This window comes from Elgaria multicarinata, chromosome 7, assembly GCF_023053635.1.
Source record: "Elgaria multicarinata webbii isolate HBS135686 ecotype San Diego chromosome 7, rElgMul1.1.pri, whole genome shotgun sequence".
In the NCBI taxonomy this organism is placed as follows: Eukaryota; Metazoa; Chordata; class Lepidosauria; order Squamata; family Anguidae; genus Elgaria; species Elgaria multicarinata.
In genome coordinates, this window is record NC_086177.1 from 79,212,580 (window position 1) to 79,226,630 (window position 14,051).

The window sequence follows — 14,051 nt, forward strand, 5'->3', positions numbered from 1 at the left end:
ATCTAAAAACAAATGGGCGGGTTCCTTTGTGGTTGTATAGTACTGAGAAACTGGTACTTCCCACATGTTCAGAGGCATCCTCTATTAATACAGCACCTGTTCTGATAGTACGCCCTAGAACGGCCCAATCTAGAGGCACATACTTTTGTTCATTGCAGCAGGTCAAGTGCTCAAATTATGTGCAGAAAGGCAGCCTCCTGCCTGACCCACAGCAATTTAGTCCTTCCCCAATAGTCCTTATGTATTGATTAATTTGATTTGTACTGCATCTTTCTAGCAAGAAGAATGATAGCCACGGTATCTTATAATCACAAATAAAACTTGATTAAAAAGCTTGCACATTTTTGTGAAATATTGGTTGGCCCTAGTACAGTATCTCTCAACTGTGGATTTTGAATTTATTTTTGTTTCTTCATGAACCAGCATGGCTATCTCTTTAAAAAAAAAAAAAAAAAAAACTTAAAGCAGTTACTAAGTCTGCACTTCAGCCAGTGTGCATAGATGCTAAGGCAGCAGGGATCCTTAGGTGCCATAGGATATTCTGGCTGACAAAAGGGAATAGCTACACAAAGTTCATGGGAGAGAACAAAATTAAGTCCATAGAAGAGGAATAGGCAAGCAGACAGCTCTAGAACAGTGGTACATTTTGAAGTGCAGGCACTCATCGTGACAATCTCATAGCCGTGGCCCAAAGAAAATCCAATAATTCAGACAGTTGTGTTGATCTATATCAACAAACCACTTTAAGCAATTCTCATCTCCACCAGGAGCAGACTTCATTGCCTATTCAACAGCAAGCCACCCCAAACTGCTTTGCATTATCATAGGGAACAATACACTGTTGCTGGGAAAACTTCATTACATACACACACACACACATACACACACCAGTTACTGCGAGGATTGCAGCTAAGCAAAAAGGGAATAGCAATGGCTAAGGGGTGGCAGATGACATCATTGTCCCTCCTAATAAAGAAATGACAGCACGGGTCCCTGCGGGCACTTGCTCCACTATGCCACTGCTCAAGAGAGATCCTGCCTAGCCTAGAGACACAGCCAGCCTGAATAAACAAAGCAATACAGAGCTGAAGACCAGGCTGCCCTCCCCAGCCACACACACACAGCCACAGAGGGACATGGAGGACAGATCCAGGAAAAAGGGCTATGGGAGATAAGAACCCAATCATACCCCAGAAACTTTCTACAACAGCAACTAATAGGGGCCATCACAAAAGGCACAGGGCTGTTTCCCTACAATTCCAGCACTGAGTGGCACTTGCTGGATCTTCCTAATACTTAAGAGTTGCTCCTTTTTCATTTCAAATGGCCTTGAAGTCCCCTTCCAACTCTGCTATTCTATGATTCTAAGTGCATGCTCATTTAAAACAGTATAAAATGGTCTATTTCTGGGAATTGCCATTAGATTTAATATTTTCTATGCGAAACTGTTTGGACATGCCAAGCCCTGTCCAGACAACACGCTAAGCCATGGTGCTTAAGCACTTTGAGCTAAATATTATGGCTTAATGTGTGGTATGAACCATGACTTATGCCACAGCTAGTCCTAAGATTTATCCTGGGATCATCCAGCATTCGCCCCTGCCTGAGCACTGGATCCCCTGTGTGTCACCTAGATGAACAGGTTTGACCCCTGGACGATCCAGGGATAAACCTTAGGTCTAGCTATAGCCTTAGTGTCATGTGAACCATTCCTAACCATGGTGGCTATATAACCATGGTTTAAACATGCTCTCTAAGCATTTGCAGCAAAAGGGTTAACCGCCTAACCATGGCTTACTTAGGCCGTTTCTACACCAGCCTGATATTCTGGGCTGGTCACAGCTGAGTCCCTGTGTATCCAAATGATGCACAGGGACTCCCGGGGTCAGGGGGGGATGGGCACGGGTTTTCCCAGGGATAAAGAAATCCTGTGAAAACCTGATTCTTCCTGTGGTCTCAGGATCATTCCGAGACCATGGGAGGTGTGAGCGCCTGTCCCGCCTGATGCCGTGCTTACTTGTAAGTGCGGCACCAGAAATGGGCATGGACCCGCGTGGTGCGGCTCCATGCCCATCAGGAGAGGGGGCGCCAGCAATTTCGCCACCCCTGAGATGGCAGGGAGGGGGTTGGGGGGGCTGATTTCACACATATATATATATATATATATATATAGAGAGAGAGAGAGAGAGAGAGAGAGAGAGAGAGAGAGAGAGAGTTTCGCTCAAGCGGGGCCTCATTCTTGCATTACTGGCCCCACTCAGGAAAAAACACACAGCACCCCCCCAACGTCCCTGCTTCCTCCTGGGATGTCGCCACTGCGTGTGCATGCTGGGGGAGGCTCTCGCGATCAAGATATCGCAAGAGCCTCCCCCTCCTTCCCGGAACGCCGGGAGGTGTAGAAAGGGCCTAAGTGTGTTGTCTGAACAGGCCCATTATAAAAATAAATGTATGACGTTTTGTTTCAACTGCACAAGTCTGAAAGTCTGAAGAGATGAGATGGTACTTTCCCTACAGCATGTACATGAACTCTGCTTTTGCTGCAACAAAAACAATTAGTTCACATAAGATATTTGTTAGTTGGTAAATGTTACCACATGACTATAATAACAATAAACATTTGTATAGCACTTAAACTATTCAAAGCACTTCACATGCTTTATTAGTTATAATCCTTACAACAACCCAGTAATGTATTATTATCTCCCATATTGCACATGGAAGAGATAACTGATTCTGAGATAACAGAGGAGTCTCTTAGCTCCTAGGTTACACAGCTCTCTAGCAAAGGAGAAAATCCTTATGTGAATCCGCTAGGGAAAAGTGATAATTTTACAGGGCTGTATCCAGACTAAATGACTTTCACTTAGTTCCCAAGAAATCAGTAACCTGATTTATATGTAATGAAAATCCAGAGTATGGGTTGAGTATGGGTTGTCATTGATCTGTGTCATTACATGAAAAACCTGCACTATGATTTAACCATGGGTTGTTAAAGAACCCAGAGTTTCCAACCCATCAAGAAACCATGAATTCTCTTCCTCGGTTGTTCATGGTTAACAACCCAGAGTTAAACCAAAATGCAGGGTTCGCATGTAACAACAACCCATGATTCAATGACAACCCATACTCAGTGCATACTCTGGACTGTCATTATGTGTGAACCAGGCTAGTGGCACTTAAGTTGCCATGGATAATTTTTCACACTGATTTCTATGGGACCTAAGTACAAATCATTTTGTATGGATATAGTTGTCTAGTTTTAATTAAACCTGAGGAAAATCGATAGGGTTATTGATCAGGGGGACAATATTTTAATAATTCTGGGGAAAAACAAGAAAGGGGAGATGCTGAGTATGCCATCCAGTAATTGACACAATTCTTTGCCTGTTTCAATTTTGCCTGTTTTAATTCTTTGCCTGTAACGATTTTGCATTAATCATCTCTGCAAACGAGTCCATTTTTAAAAGCCCAGATGTCCTAGAAATATTATTTATTTATTTAATTTAAAGCCATATCATGCTGTATAACACATCATTTTTTTTCACTGTTATTCTCCACCAAGGTACTTTTTAAAACAGATGTTCAGGCTGGATGGTGAAGCACAGCATAGGAAAATAGGATCTGTGCATTGAATTACCTTTGGATATTAATAGTGCTGAAACAAACTTTAATAACATTTTCAAATATAATATTTTTCATGGGTAAGAATGGTACTGGTTTGAAGTAATTTTTTCTAGAATGCCAATACAATATGACCTCATCAAAGAACTTCAAAGCATACCCAAAACTTTAAAGTATATATACACAGTTACATTACTATAGTAGTGGTTGGATGATGCACAGTGAATTTGAATAAACTCGCGTTTCCTTTATGCTATACGCTCCAGATGAATAAAGAGAGCAGTGAGGCTGCATCGCTGTGTCTGCCACACCCACCCAAGATCATGTGGCTTCCTAGCAGTCCTCCTCATGTCCGTGGGCTGAGATGTCTCCAGAGGGAAAACCTATATGCATAAACCCTAACAGGAGCTGGAACCCTGGAAACATAGAGTTCCATCTCCTGGGGAGACCTATTTATGTAGGTTTACCTCCCTTCAGCTGTCCATGCTTAGAGATCCATATGACTTTGGGAGCTGGGCTGGCACCAGAGCCTTTTAATCACATGGAGCTCCTTCTAATGCTTGAAAGAGGGTGGGTATGTTAGGAGTTCTGAATAGCTGAAATAATGGAGCTTTGTGTCTTTAAACTGTAAATCTTTGGTATTCAAAGAAATCAAACTACATGGGGAAAATATGAATATAACTAGGAATGATTTTATATTATTAAAACCAGACTACCTTTTTTTTTAAAAAAAAATGATCTTAAATTCATAAATGGGGATATCTGATTTTAGATCGTAGTTCATTCCTCCAGAATTCCACTAAGTTCAAGCATCTACTCTCATAGCAAAAATTGTGTTCGTGCCAGAATTCTTGTAAATTTTAAAAACGACAACTGTGAATTTAAAGAGCAATCTCATCGTGATATTTGAGCAATTACTGTCCATACATGCATGACATTAAACATTTGTTCCAGCCTTGGGCACAAGGTGGCAGCATTATACTACTGTTCTGTGTCTGCTCAAAAGCAGCAATTACATTTTTGTATATTGCCAATACATGGTAGCTTAGGTCACTTTTTACACCGGTGATTAACATTTCACAGGCAGTCTAGTGTGTTTTAACTGTAAGGGTGCTATTCTCCAGTCAGCCATGTTGGCTGAGGAAGACTGGGAGTTATAGGACTTGTTTTTGTCTAAACATGCATAGGATTGCACTGTAAGCCATTTAGGTTAATGTTACTAACTAAATTCTGACCGTTTTCACAGTTAGATTTTCTTCTTGCACTAACGTATACATGGGCACAAATCACACAACAGAGACTCAAAGTTGCTTTTAATGTCACATAAAAGAACAGTCCTAGGACTATTTCAGACATTGCACAATGGCAAACCTGGGTTTCTCATCAAACCTTTTTGAGAATGGGACCCTAACTTTAATCCATTCCTGGTGCCCTACAGTGTTTTTAGGAAAGGAAATATATTTCCAGAAGGAATTTTTAGAGTCAAAAGGTTTCACACTGAGGATGAATTAACAAAACTTTCCATTGATCGTTCCAGTTGCTTCCCTGGAGAGGAGCATAGGATTGCATTGTCAGAGGCTTTGCAGAGTGTTGGCTTCAGAGAGCGTCTTCAGACGGGGTGGGGGGGAATCATGTTTCCTTACCATCGCGTACCATTGCTCTTGCTTCCTGCTTTCTTCCGCATTGAGAACTGCCTGTTTGGTGCATTCTCTTACCCTCCTTATTGCTTTATTATGATTTTATTAGAATGTAAGCCTATGTGGCAGGGTCTTGCTATTTATTGTTTTACTCTGTACAGCACCATGTACATTAATGGTGCTATATAAATAAATAATAATAATAATAATAACAGCACCCTCTAGTGGACATTTTATAGCGCAACTTTCCTGCACACAGCAGGAAATATAGTCGGGATTGTTTTTTTAAATAGTTGCCTTTTCTGTGGATTAATTTACAATGCTAAAACCAGGAAATACAGCGGGAGATGCACAGGAGGATCACTGCATCGTCAAAATGACCCTCAAAGATCTGTGAGTGGCCAATCGCAAGCGCGTGATAAAATGCTTGTTTGAATATGGTTTTTGAGATTTGCAGAAAGCATTCTATCCTACTACTGAGGGCACTCCAGCAGACAACTTGGCATCAACTTGTGAATCTATCCTAAGCTACAAAAGTTGCTACATCAACTATTTTGCTTCTCTCATTATTTTGGGCCAACGTGACAAAATAGTTCATGCCAGTAAAAGCCAGTTGAGAGCAGTCACCAGAATCCTACACTTACATCTTTCAAAGGGATCATCTTTCTGATTCTCTGGGCTTGCTCTCTCTTCTCTTTCTGCCCTGTCAAAATGTGAAAATATTCTCTTGCAAAGGATATTTGGGCCAGGTGAACCGCCCAGAGAGCTTTGGCTATTGGGCGGTATAAAAATGTAATAAATAAATAAATAAAAATAAATAAATAATATTAAAAAAGAGGCATCAACAAAATCCATACAAAGGAAAGCCTCCATTAAGAAGCCTCAGATAAGTATGAAGTATGGAGGACTTTGTCCTGAGCAGTCCTTCTTTGGGAGGTCCTGCCAAAAGGAGTGAGGTGGGTGGCTACTAAGAAGACAGACTTTTCTGTCGTGGCACCCCGGTTGTAGAATGAGCTTCTCAGAGAGGCCCACCTGGTGTCTACGTTGTACTATTACTGGCGCCAGGTGAAGACCTTCTTGTTTTCCCAGGCATTTTAGCCTCTGTTTTAAATCTGATACTGTATTTCGAATCTTTGCATTGCTGCTGGATCTTATTTTGGTTTTACTTCTATTTTATACTGTAGTTTTAAACTTTTATAGTGTATCTTCTGTTGTGTTTTATGGTTTTAATTGTTGTGAACTGCTCAGAGAGCTTTGGCTATAGAAATGAAATAAAGAAATAATAGAATGCAGTGAAACAGGGTCATTCAGTGACAAACAATCCTTGTAAAAAGCATGTATGAGTTAATCAGATACGCAGATACATTTAAAGCTCGGATTAACACCTTTTCTGTTTATTGGGATACTGCAGTGTTATTTCAAATCCAATTTACAATGTTCAATGAAGATGTGAGAACTGTAGCTACAAAGGTGCTATAAATTCTGCCTTTTCGATCATCCCTTTGGTTGACATCAAGGTAAAATATAGGCGCACAACCAAGTAAACTGAATATGGTTATATGAGTACTAAAATCCACATAAACACAACAGTGTGGTCATGCATGTAGAAACGTACAGCTTTCAAATACAAACACATTTACATACTGGTAAATCACGCCCAAGTTTCCACAATATTTTCTTTTCCCTCCATTAACATTCTCTGCTTTCAATCATAGAACTGATTTTTGTTCCATTTTGGATATGCAATTATGTCACAAAGAAAAATAAACCTGCTCATTACCAGTCATCTTTTTGGGTGTGTGTGTGGGGGAATTGTGGCCTTCTCTTAGGTTACTTCTATGTGGAAGGCTCCTAGCGTTAACACTCAAAAGGGATTGTGCAGCTATTACATCTTTTCTTTCTTAGCAGCTTTTTTCTGAAAAGAAAAGAAGGCAGTAGTAGTGGGAAAACACAGGTGGGCTACGAGTTGAGGTCATTGTCTGCCCTAAATTCTCTGCCCTAAAATTCCATGAATTCCATCATCCAGCATTCTCTTCTAGACTAGGAATTTCCTCTTTATACCCCAAATTCTCCCTTTGACCTTTGCAATTTGATGCACATTCTCTTCATTTCACTGAATTCCCTTCCCCCACTGAAGCGTTTAGTCAGTCAAGCTAACAGCTCTTTCCTGCCATTTGTCATGAAAAACCTTTCTTTTCTTTTCTTTTTACCACCTTTGACATTGACATGGTTTGCACAACATGACAATCCATGGTGGGTTGTCAGCCTTGTTTGTTTCAGGCTTGTCATTACGTCTGAACCTGGCTCAGTTTCCTCAGGGTGGCTTGTTGTTCAGGGTGGCTTGTTCTCAGGATGGCTTGTCATGACATGCGTACCTGACATGATGGCCTGGCAAGAGCAATGAATAACTCAGTCACCCCTTGCAATCTTGCTAAAAATATCCTTTGTCTATTATGTCTTGAAATGACACAAGTCAATTTATTCCTCCACTTTGTGGCCTCTCAAGGCAGCAACTCCTCTTTTTTTAACCTTCAGGGAGAGTTGCACAAATTTAATACATTTCCCCCACCTTTAGGGAGATTAGCACATATTTAATGTTATCTTTACTCAGCTTTAGGAGATTTGCGCAAATTTAAAAAACACTTTCCGGGAGATTTGCACAAATTTGCTGCACTTTAGCAAATTTGCGCAAATCTTCCTGTAAGTTAAAAAAGTTACATTTGCGCAAAGACTTCACTAACCACAAAGTTAGTTTTCCTACAGACTTCACGAACCACTTAATTTATGTCTATAGTGTAGTATTCAGAGATTACATCCTTAACTAATAACTGACCACAATATACATGATTGTCTAATTACGGCACAGCGTTCCCTCTCACACCCTATTTCAAGGAAGTAATTATAGTGCTTATGAACTTAGGGCTTATTGAGACAATCATCCCCCTTCAGTTGAAAAAGCTTTATGTTTTCCTGGATTTAGCACACTGTCAAGACCATTTGTGCTGTCAGAATTGAACTGCCCAGACCTCCACCTGGAGTGGGAACCCTATTTGGAAGATACGAGTGCTGGAGTGAGCTAAGGATTACCTGTGGAGAAGGCAAGCTGTATTACGCAGCCCAGTAATCTCACCGGCCTTAAAAGTACAAGAAATTTTAAAGCATTTCCCCCTCACTGTAGTTCTTTTGGGTAAATAGTGGTATGCTGCTTTTTAGCTTATTGTATGTGTGGCAAAGCCATTAAAGAGCACAGAAATAAAAACTCTGTCCGTGAAATGTGTTTTTTTGGTTGTGACACCATAAATCTTTGACAGCTGACAGTTCCAGCTAGGCAATGCTAATTAAGTTTTTTTTAAAGGCATTGTTTCCAAAAGCACATGACTGTACGTAATTTTAATATGATAATTAAAGCACTGAAAGCTTTTTGATGTATTAGTGCTCCAGTCTTTGACATAATTTTTCACTTCATATATTACACTACCAGAGTCTTCTTGACTATATATGCAACCTGTCCTCAAGGCTCAATCTATATCCCTGACAAATATTCTCCATGGGATATCCCATGCCAATAAATGCAGCATAGTCTCCTAGCAGTTTCCTGGAAACAACTGAGTAATACCTGTGTGCCCCTTAAGACATAGAATACTTGTGGGGAAAGTATTTGTATATGATTAGGACAAGTAAAATTGTGCTCAATACACTAGAACCCTCAAATCCCAAACAAATGATATATACCTTTAAAATCTCCAAAACACTTGTATTTAAGCATCCCAATTTTAAAAACAAAGAAGACTTAGAAAACAAGCACTTTAATTTCCAAGAATTCAACTAACACCATTTAAAGCAGCCATTTGAAATAATTTCCGATGTGTTAGAATAATTAATAATTTTACAAATATGACCTGTATCCCTACTTTAAATACTGCAGATCCACACTGAAGTCCATTCCTTCCAGATTGTCAAATATCATAGAATCATAGAATAGCAGAGTTGTAAGGGGCCTAAAGGTAATTGAGTCCAACCCCCTGTTCAATGCAGGAATCCACCTTAAAGCATACCTGACAGATGGCTGTCCAGTTGCCTCTTGAAGACCTCCAGTGTGGGAGAACCCACGACCTCCCTAGGCAATTGGTTCCATTGCCATACTACTCTAACAGTCAGGAAGTTTTTCCTGATGTCCAGCTGGAATCTGGCTCCTGTAACTTGAGCCCATTATTTCATGTACTACACTGTGGGATGATCGAGAAGAGATCCTGGCCTTCCTCTGTGCAACAACCTTTCAAGTACTTGAAGAGTGCTATCATGTCTCCCTTCAGTCTTCTCAAGGCTAAACATGCCCATTTCTTTCAGTCTCTTCTCATAGGGCTTTGTTTCCAGACCCCTGCCTTCTGTAGTCATTCTTAACTACGTATGTCTATATATGGCTGTAAATAAGACTCCTCCCAAGTCCTGATACCTTTCTAAATTTGATAAATAGCTCATAATTTTACTAGAAGTACACACCGTACAACCTAGGCATGGTCTGAAGAACTCTATGCAAAAGTCTAGGAGCATTGTGTGGTTGTGCCCACATGATACTACATTTAAAAACCACCAAAGGCTAATTCACACAAGCATGGATATTACTTGATTACTGTACACTTGATTGCTTGTAGTTGAATGTGTGAGCCTTATTCATAGAAAAACATTTCCTTGACGTGACACAAACATTCTAACCTTGGTGCTGTATCTGTGACAGTCAATTCACAGGTGCTTTTTAAAAACATAGCTATTCAATTCCACTGGTCCTTAGTGTATTTTTAATGGCGTAATAAATAAAACACAAACTGATTTCTGATTCAAACTTGTTCAATTTCCCAGAGCTATGTTCAATTTACTTGCTTTCCTTCCTCCTGCACAAGGGGAAATATAAAACTGCAGACTCTATCCAAGATGCTGAAGCAATGAGAGCTAATCTATGACCCTGGGAGAATGATCTGAAAGCAGTGGGTTTCCCCCTTAATACCACAGAACAAATATGATTATAAGATCTAATGATCTGCAACTAATACAATCTTTGAAATCTTCACAACTAATGAATAGCAGGTCTTTCTCTCCAAACTTAATTGGGTTGCTTTACTCAATAGGGAGTTAGGAGAGAGAGACTTTTCACAAGGTTTGTTTGGCAAGTTAGTTTATAATTTTGGTAAGCCCAAATGGCAGCCAGATTTATACCTACCTCTCTCCTGCTACCCTTCCCTGTATCTTATCTGGAACTACACTTAAGACTTCTATTTGGCTAAGAACTCCTGATGAGGGTGTATTTCACCAAGTAAGATATCATATGCTAGCTGGTATTCAGGCTCACAGGGCCCAACATTTCCAGTATGAACTTACCCATACACTGTGATCAACATCTGACACCCTCCTGAGAGTGCCTCTTCCAAAGGAGGCTCAAAAGAAAGCAACAAGGAAGAGGACCTTTTCAGTGGTAGCCCCACTTGTGAAACACTCTCCCCAGTGAGGCCTGCCTGGCAACAACACTGACATATTTTCAGTGCTATGTTAAAACTTTACTGCCAGGCATTTGAAGGTATACCTTTTTATTCTGTACCGATATTTTAGTTGTTTTCTTGTTTTGATATTTTAATAGAAATCATTTACATTTTTTAATATTTTGTATGTTTCAATAATTTTGTTGGAAGTCACCTTGAGTCTTTTTAAAGAGAAAGGTGACTAAGAAATGCAATAAATAACAACAATAATAATGAACATCATGATGACTATCATCATCTTGCAACAAGAGTTTCTGATTTTGCAAGTCTTTGTGAGAATTGGGTCATAAGTAGAGATGTAAAATTACTGGAAATTTTGAAGCCATGGGGTGGGGAAAACAGTTTTTTTCCCAAACAGTTTTTGCCCCTTACGCCTGGAACACTCTTCCAGAACATTTGAGAACTACAAGTTCAACCACAGCTTTTAAAGCTCAACTAAAAACTTTTCTTTTTCCTAAAGCTTTTAAAACTTGATGTTGTGCAGACTTCTACTGTTACTTTCTACTGTTAGTTTTTCCCTACCCTGTGCCTGCTTACCCTACCCTGTACCTGTTTGCATTCTCTTCCCCTCCTTATTGTTTTACTATGATTTTATTAGATTGTAAGCCTATGCGGCAGGGTCTTGCTATTTACTGTTTTACTCTGTACAGCACCATGTACATTGATGGTGCTATATAAATAAATAAATAATAATAATAATAATAATAATAATAATAATAATTTGGGGGGGAATGGAAATTTTCAGAAGAATTGGGGGGAAATGCAATATTAGCACTTTTTACAGATTGAAAGTCACTTTGTTACCTTAGGAACATAAAATGTAATTATGTACAAGCTGGTTTGGCATCAAATTATTACAAGAAAAAAAAGAAACTGAAACCTCTTTCCTTCTCTTTTGACACTGGCAGTGCCCCCTAGAGGCAGAAATGCATCTTGCTTTTGCATTTGAGAGTTGTAGTATCAGTTTGCAACCTAGACTTGCTTGTCCTCGGTGCACAGAAATTGTAATAATCTGATACTGTACATAGTTTTTAGAAATCATCTGGGGAAGTAAATATATGAACACCTTGTCTTAAACGCTGTATTAATCATGCTAAAATAAAACATTCCATAATCCATTTTTTCAATTTTTTTCAAATTTTTCTGAAAAAAAAAAGAAAAAAGCTTTTGGAAAAAATAGGGAGGGGATGGCTTTTTTCTGAATGTTTCCAGTCCCCCCCCCCAAGCCTTCACAACTCTACTAAGTTTTATTTATTGCATTTTCATCTCACCTTCCCTAAGGAACAATGGGCAACATACATTATTCTTCCCCTTTCTCCCTTTATCCTCATGACATGCCTTTAAAGTAGGTTAGGCTTAGAGAGAACAACTGATCCATGTTCACTCAGTTTAGAACAAACCATGAAACATACAAAAATTCAGCTCCTCTCTATTAAAAATGGATGTGTATAGAGGTTTGGAATGCACAATGACACTGAAGCAGGAGCACTACTTGTCATCTTACAAGTGACACCTCCATATCGTCTTGACAGTTAAAATATCCTCCTGTCTGATTTGATTAGTTTCATGGTCGTGTTTACCTTAAGGTACCTTTGTAGTACATCCACTCCTCTTGCTATGTTTTATCGGATGGCAAACTTGTTTTGTTGTAACGATTTTAGATATATAAAGCAGCCCATAGCTTGAGCTATATGTCAAAGATGCACAGGGCTGGATCACGAGCTGCTTTCACTGATGCAAGGAGACAAGACTTGTTCATTCTGTGCCGTGATAAGGTACCAACCCCCTCCCTGCTCCCATACATATACACACTGGTGCATCTGCTCTGGCACTTAGGTAATGCTTTCAAACATTTTCAGTACAACAGCTCATCATGTGCCAAGCAACAAGTATCATCATTTTATGTAGGATGAATGCAAGTGCAGCCCGTTAAAAGGCCTTAAGGCTTAGCCATATTATTCGAGCAAACAATCCGCTATTCGCTTGCAGGGCAGTCACTGTAAATAGACAGGCGGCAAAGAAAGGGGAGCTTTACAGAGTTTAAAATAGAAAATTGCCTTTGCATTAACAGGCTTATGGCAAGGTTACTTATGGTACATTTGCCTTTAGGACTCAGCAGGCATAGATGGCAGCATATTGTGTCAAACCATCTGCTGAACAAGCAGAATCGATCTCAGAGACTGTGTGTCCGGCTTTGCTTGCAGATTTACCCACTGTGACTAAACACAAACACACACAGAGAACTGATTATTAAAAACAGCCAGATCTGATCTTCTGGGAGGAGGACGAGGACATTTCCTACTTTCAAAGGAGAGAAAAGCAAGATGAGCTCGGCCACACAAGTCATTTTAAGAAAGATGGAGTTTGAAAGATTTGCTCTTTTCTAACTCAGCATGCAAATTTAAGCTTCAAACAAAATTCACATGGCAATTACTATAATTGAGATGTCGAAAGCATTTTACATTTACATGATGCTGTATAAATGCTGACTAATTTGGGCTCACAGTAATTTTCCTGGGAGAATAGATGAACGTACTATATTTTGGGCATCGCAAGGAAAAAGACTGAAAGGGAAACCACACTGGTGGTATACATGAAATTAGGACCTAGACGTTGTCTTTAAGACTCTTTGGGGGGGGGGCACCTTAATCAAAATACACAAATAATTATTCCTCAGCTATTTTTTAAAAAAATACATATGTTCAGTTCTGAATAAGGGGGAAAATATTCTTTGGAATCTGCCAAATCATGCTCTCTCTCTCTCTCTCTCTCTCTCTCTCTGAACCTCTGCCCCCATGTTTCATTTACATAAAGCATTTGCAGGGTTTTGATTAGAGGTAAGGTCTTTTGTTCAGTTCTAGGTGTGCCCACACAAGCTGCAGTAACTGAGAGCCTCCTCCATAAGATATCTATTATTATTATTATTATTATTATTATTTATTTATTTATTTATTTATTTATATAGCACCATCAATGTACATGGCGCTGTACAGAGTAAAACAGTAAATAGCAAGACTCTGCCACATAGGCTTACAATCTACTTCCCATTCCCTTTCCCAACTGTTTTCTCTTCTAGGTTCTGAGTCTCTCCACTTAGTTCCATTATTCATACAAACCTGAGGTAGATGCTCAACGATACATCACGGTGAGGTCAGCTCTGAATTTGTCACTTCGAGGCTGTCACAGTATGCTGAAGAAAGCTGGGAAGAACTTGGCAGCCGGACACAGGTTCTTTTCCAAATAACAAGTGACAAGGGATCTG

General features: G+C 39.6%; 1 protein-coding gene across 3 annotated transcripts in view; it reads right to left on the bottom strand.

Moving 5' to 3' along the window:
* The window catches only part of PAG1 (phosphoprotein membrane anchor with glycosphingolipid microdomains 1), a 103,107-nt gene that overhangs the window by 26,449 nt on the left and 62,607 nt on the right, over positions 1–14,051 (bottom strand). Inside the window, exon 1 of one of the 3 annotated variants that reach the window (XM_063130884.1) lies at positions 13,906–13,953. The exons of the other annotated variants lie outside the window; for them this stretch is intronic. The gene's annotated coding sequence lies outside the window, so the exon portion shown is untranslated. Of the gene's footprint in view, positions 1–13,905; positions 13,954–14,051 lie in introns of those variants that run through there. 3 annotated transcript variants of the gene reach the window in all.